This window comes from Nerophis ophidion, linkage group LG03, assembly GCF_033978795.1.
Source record: "Nerophis ophidion isolate RoL-2023_Sa linkage group LG03, RoL_Noph_v1.0, whole genome shotgun sequence".
Taxonomy (NCBI): Eukaryota; Metazoa; Chordata; class Actinopteri; order Syngnathiformes; family Syngnathidae; genus Nerophis; species Nerophis ophidion.
In genome coordinates this window covers 79,212,746-79,218,914 of record NC_084613.1, presented here as the reverse complement: position 1 = coordinate 79,218,914, position 6,169 = coordinate 79,212,746, and the positions used below count along the sequence as shown (strand labels likewise).

The 6,169-nt window shown below is 40.6% G+C and overlaps 1 protein-coding gene across 2 annotated transcripts in view; it reads left to right on the top strand.

Moving 5' to 3' along the window:
* The first annotated feature begins 276 nt into the window (after positions 1–276).
* Positions 277–6,169, top strand: part of keap1a (kelch-like ECH-associated protein 1a) — a 47,642-nt gene continuing 41,749 nt past the window's right edge. For both annotated transcript variants that reach the window (XM_061896163.1, XM_061896162.1), the window contains exon 1: positions 277–483. The gene's annotated coding sequence lies outside the window, so the exon portion shown is untranslated. The remainder of the gene's footprint in view (positions 484–6,169) is intronic.

Genomic DNA, 6,169 nt, shown 5'->3' with positions numbered 1-6,169 from the left:
CAATGATTAAAAACTAATAACAAACAAAAAAGTAAAAAACAATAAAAAAAAATAAAAGCTTACCTTTTCTATATTTACATATTGTGTGTATATATTATTAATGTTGTAAATACAAATCTTTATATATTTTTCGGAAGTGTGTATGCGTGTGTGTGTGTGTGTGTGTGTGTGTGTGTGTGTGTGTGTGTGTGTGTGTGTGTGTGTGTGTGTGCGTGCGTGTGTGTGCGTGTGTGTGTGTGCGCGTGTGTGTGTGTGCGCGTTCGTGTTTTTGCACAGTCATGCCGCTCAGACAAGCCCCGCCCCTCCCTGAAACACACAAGTCTTGTTTTGGACGTCTTCCTCATCTTTACTCCGCGGGACACTTTTTACTTCTCTTCGGACAACATTTTTGAAGACACTTGTAACCTTAAACGCCCGCCAAGTTAGTCGACAATCAAATTGAACAACAGCCGCGACATTTTGGACTTTTCGTCAAGTGGCGAGGTGAGTGATTTTTAAAGTGTTGTCGTTCCCATTTAGACTCCTTATATATCAACAAATAATGGCGGCGCTTTTTTTTTTGTTTGTTTTTGTTTTTTATTCTTTCCTAGTCGTCAGTTGGACATTGTGGGGTTTCTTTGTTGAACATTCCTTGTGGTTTTCCCTCTAAAATGTTCGTTCCTTATTCTGTGACGTCACAAGTAGCAAAAACCCACTCGAATAAAGTGCAACACTTTTTTATTGGGTTTGCAGAATTGAAAGAGAAAGTATTACTTGTTGCCTCTCAAACGGTATTCTTAATATAGTGTATAAAGTGTAGCATGCATTACAATACAATAAAATAGCTATTTTTAGCTGCAAAAATTCACAACTCACCAAATGAAACCCGCTTAAATGACCTAATTGTCGGCGATTCAATCTTTGAAAGTAATTAATTGAACCAACTTTAATTAGATTTAACAATTTAATCAATCAATCAATCAATTTTTATTCATATAGCCCCAAATCACAAGTGTCTCAAAGGGCTGCACAAGCCACAACAACATCCTCTGTTCAGATCCCAAATCAGGGCAAGGAAAGACTCAACCCAGTGGGATGACAATGAGAAACCTTGGAGAGGACCGCAGATGTGGGTGACCCCCACAGTGGTTCTCAACCTTTTTTCAGTGATGTACCCCCTGTGAACATGTTTTTAATTCAAGTACCCCCTAAACAGAGCAAAGCATTTTTGGTTGAAAAAAAAAGAGATAAAGAAGTAAAATGCAGCACTATGTCATCGGTTTCTGATTTATTAAATTGTATAACAGTGCAAAATATTGCTCATTTGTAGTGGTCTTTCTTGAACTTTTTGGAAAAAAAGATATAAAAATAACAAAACTTGTTGAAAAATAAACAAGGGATTTAATTATAAATACATATTTCTACACATAGAAGTAATCATCAACTTAAAGTGCCCTCTTTGGGGATTGTAATAGAGATCCATCTGGATTCATCAATTTCATTCTAAACATTTCTTCACAAAAAAAGAAATCTTTAACATCAATATTTATGGATTACTTCCACAAAAAAATCTAGCTGTCAACACTGAATATTGCATTGTTGCATTTGCAGTTTATGAACTTACATTCATATTTTGTTGAAGTATTATTCAATAAATATATTTACAAAGGACTTTTGAATTGTTGCTATTTTTAGAATATTTAAAAAAAAATCTCACATACCCCTTGACATACCTCCAAGTACCCCCAGGGGTACGCGTACCCCCATTTGAGAACCACTGCTCTAGGGCAGGGGTTCCCACACTTTTTCTGCAGGTGAGCTACTTTTCAATTGAGGGGGATCTACGTCATTCATATATATCATTTATATTTATTTATATATGAAAGAGACGTTTTTGTTAAGAAGTTAAATGTGTTTAATGATAATACAAGCATGTGTAACACATATAGATGTCTTTCTTTCACAAAGACAAGAATAGAAGTTGGTGTATTACCTGATTCTGATGACTTGCATTGATTGGAATCAGACAGTAGTGATGATAACGCCCACATTTTTTTAATGGAGAAAAAAAGTCCTCCTTTCTGTACAATACCACATGAAAGTGGTTGTTTTTTAGCATCTTATTTATCCAGCTTCCATACACTTTACAAGAAAAACATTGGCGGCAAATTCCGTAGCTTGCTTGATTGACATTCACGGCACCTGAAGGTCTTGTGAGATAAAGCTGGCTGCTGCGAGATCATTATTAAGAAAAAATGACCGAGAGTACGGCGAGAAATACTTTTGTGCTAACAAATAAGAGTTTTGGAAAGCTGGTGTGCACAAGCGATCGCTTTCCAAAACTCTTATTTTGTTAGCTCAGGCAGCATGAAGCAGGGCTTTTATTGTGAAGACAGGAAATGTGAAGCCGGTCTTTAGAGTTTTGACGGCTGGTACGGCGCGAGAGTCTGTTGAATTAAAAAGTGTTTCTCGCCTTCCTCTCGGTCATTTTTTCTTAAAGGGGAACATTATCACAATTTCAAAAGGGTTAAAAACAATAAAAATCAGTTCCCAGTGGCTTCTTTTATTTTTCAAAGTTTTTTTCAAAACTGTACACCTCCCGGAATATCCCTTAAAAAAAGCTTTAAAGTTCTTGATTTTCGCTATTTGCGATGCGACTGTCCATTTCCCTGTGACGTCATACAGGGCTGCCAATACAAACAACATGGCGGTGATCACAACAAGATATAGCGACATTAGCTCGGATTCAGACTCGGATTTCAGCGGTTTAAGCGATTCAACAGATTACACATGTATTGAAATAGATGGTCGGAGTGTGGAGGCAGATAGTGAAAACAAAATTGAAGAGGAAACTGAAGCTATTGAGCGAATAGCTATTGACGCTATTCGGCCATAGCATGGGTGTACCTAATGAAGTGGCCTATACCATGGCTGCCTTATTAGCATCGCCGGTAAAATGTGCGGACCAAACGATCAGGACTTTCGCATCTTGTGACACTGGAGCAACTTAAATATGTCGATTGGTAAGTGTTTGTTTCGCATTAAATGTGGGTATCTAGTTTCAAATGTACATACAGCTAGCGTAAATAGTATGTTAGCATCGATTAGCGTAGCATGTTAGCATCGATTAGCTGGCAGTCATGCTGCGACCAAATATGTCTGATTAGCACATAAGTCAACAACATCAACAAAACTCACCTTTGTGATTTCGTTGACTTAATCGTTGCAAATGCATCTGCAGGTTATCCATACATCTCTGTGCCATGTTTGTCTTAGCATCGCCGATAGAACGTGCAGACACTCTGGCACATTCAAAGGGGGTCTGGCGGCAGATTTCTTGCCAGTGGTGCAACTTGAATCCCTCACTGTTAGTGTTGTTACACCCTCCGACAACACACCGATGAGGCATGATGTCTCCAAGGTTCCAAAAAATAGTCGAAAAAACGGAAAATAACAGAGCTGAGACCCGGTGTTTGTAATGTTTTGAAAATGAAAATGGCGGGTGTATTACCTCGGTGACGTCACGTTCTGACGTCTTCGCTAAAAGACCGATAAACAGAAAGGCGTTTAATATGCCAAAATTCACCCATTTAGAGTTCGGAAATCGGTTAAAAAAAATACATGGTCTTTTTTCTGCAACATCAAGGTATATATTGACGCTTGCATAGGTCTGGTGATAATGTTCCCCTTTAATAATGATCTCGGAGCAGCCAGCTTCATCTCACAAGACCTTCGGGTGCCGTGAATGTGAATTGAGTAACGTCATGGTGAAGATTGATGATCGCTAATTTTTGGGTCTATTTTTTTAAAAGCCTGGCTGACGATCGACTGACACACCCTCCGCGGCCGACCGGTAGCTCGCGGTCGACGTAAAGGGCACCCCTGCTCTAGGGAGACCGGTGCAATGGACGTTGAGTGGATCTAGCATAATATTGTGAAAGTCCAATAATCAATTGTTGAACGTTTAAAGCAGGGGTGTCGAACACATTTTAGCTCAGGGGCCACATGGAGGAAAATCAATCAATATTTACTTATGTAGCCTAGGACTGGGCGCTATATTGATGTACGATATATCGCGAGTTTGTCTCTGTGCGATATAGAAAATGACTATATCGTAATATTTGAGGAGTTATTTCTTGTGTCTCCTTCTCACAGAGAACCAGGCGCACATTCTTACATACGTCACAGTCACGTCATACGTATACGCCCTCGCCCAGCAGAGAGGTAGCGGCGTGGCTAACGTTAGCTGTGATGCTACCCCTGGTCTAAAGCACTTATTAATGATGCACAGTTTTTATATTACTTTGAGGCTGATAGGTAGTCTAACAATAATAACTAGAAAATTCCTGCGGCCGGCTGTCTGTGTACTGGACCTCTGATCAGGGGTCGTCAGAAGCCACCCTACTTTAAAGGCCAACTGAAATGAGTTTTTCTTATTCAAAGGGGGATAGCAGGTCCATTCTATGTGTCATACTTGATTATTTCGCGATATTGCCATATTTTTGCTGAAAGGATTTAGTAGAGAACATCGACGATAAAGTTTGCAACTTTTTGTCGCTGATAAAAAGGCCTTGCCTGTACCGGAAGTAGCAGACGATGTGCGCGTGACGTCACAGGTTGTGGAGCTCCTCACATCCTCACATTGTTTACAATCATGGCCACCAGCAGAGAGAGCGATTCGGACCAAGAAAGCGACGATTTCCCCATTAATTTGAGCGAGGATGAAAGATTCGTGGATGAGGAAAGTGAGAGTGAAGGACTAGAAAGAAAGAAAAAGTCGAGGGCAGTTGGAGCGATTCAGATGTTATTAGACACATTTATTAGGATACTTCTGGAAAATCCCTTATCTGCTTATCGTGTTACTAGTGTTTTAGTGACATTATATGGTCGTACCTGAAAGTTGGACGGGCGTGGCCACGGGTGTGGTGACCGCCAGTGTCTCCATGGAAAGCCACGTTTCTCGACGAGGCGCAGGCCGCCAGTCTGAGATTTTATTCACCCCCCCCCCTCCTCCACGGTGTAAGCATCCAATGGTCGGGGGCAGCCGATGGGTGGAGGCAAGAGTCCGCAGCTGCAGGAAGAACGACGCAAACTCTCCGCTCATGTCTACGGTAAGAGCCGACTTACTGTCACCATTTTCTCACCGAAACCTGCCGGTTGACATGTGGTAGGGGACTATGTTCGCTTGACCGCTCTGTTCCATAGTAAAGCTTCACCGTCAATTTTCGGGAATGTAAACAAGGAAACACCGGCTGTATTTGTGTTGCTAAAGGCGGCCGCAATACATCACTTCCCTCCTACATCTTTCTTCTTTGACGTCTCCATTATTAATTGAACAAATTGCAAAAGATTCAGCAACACAGATGTCGTGAATACTGAGTAATTATGCGATTAAAGCAGACTACTTATTGCTGGAATCGGTGCTGGGTCAAAATGTCCGCTACAATCCGTGACGTCACGCGCACGCGTCATCATACCGCAACGTTTTCAACAGGATACTTCGCGCAAAATTTTAAATTGCTATTTAGTAAACTAACCCGGCCTTATTGGCATGTGTTGCAATGTTAATATTTCATCATTGATATATAAACCATCAGACTGCGTGGTCGGTAGTAGTGGGTTTTCTGATAGTTTATATATCAATGATGAAATATTAACACCCTGTACACTATTTGTTTGTCTAATCTTGAACAGGTTTGTGCTGAAAACAAAGTTTCGTTGTACTTGTTGCAATGACAATAAAGACCTACCTACCTACCTACCTAAATTGCAATTTTAAATTTCCCGCAAGTTTTTTGTTGAAAACGTCGCCGAATAATGACGGGTGCTCGTGCCATCACGGACTGTCAGGAAATATTAGCGCTGCACCACTAGCGGCTAAAAGTCGTCTGCTTAAATCGCATAATTAGACAGTATTCTGGACATCTGTGTTGCTGAATCTTTTGCAATTTGTCCATTTAATAATGGAGACTACAAAGAACAATACTGTAAGTGGAAAGCGGTGGATTGCAGCTGTCGTTAGCACCGAGACACAGCCGGTGTTTCATTGTTTGTTGTGAAGCAGAGCGGTCAAGCGAACATGTTTTCTCTACGTCAACCAGCATGTTTTTGGATGGGAAAATTGTGATATATATATATTTTACCGGAGACATCATTGGATTATTCGTCGTCCTGCAGCAGCTGTCAAAAA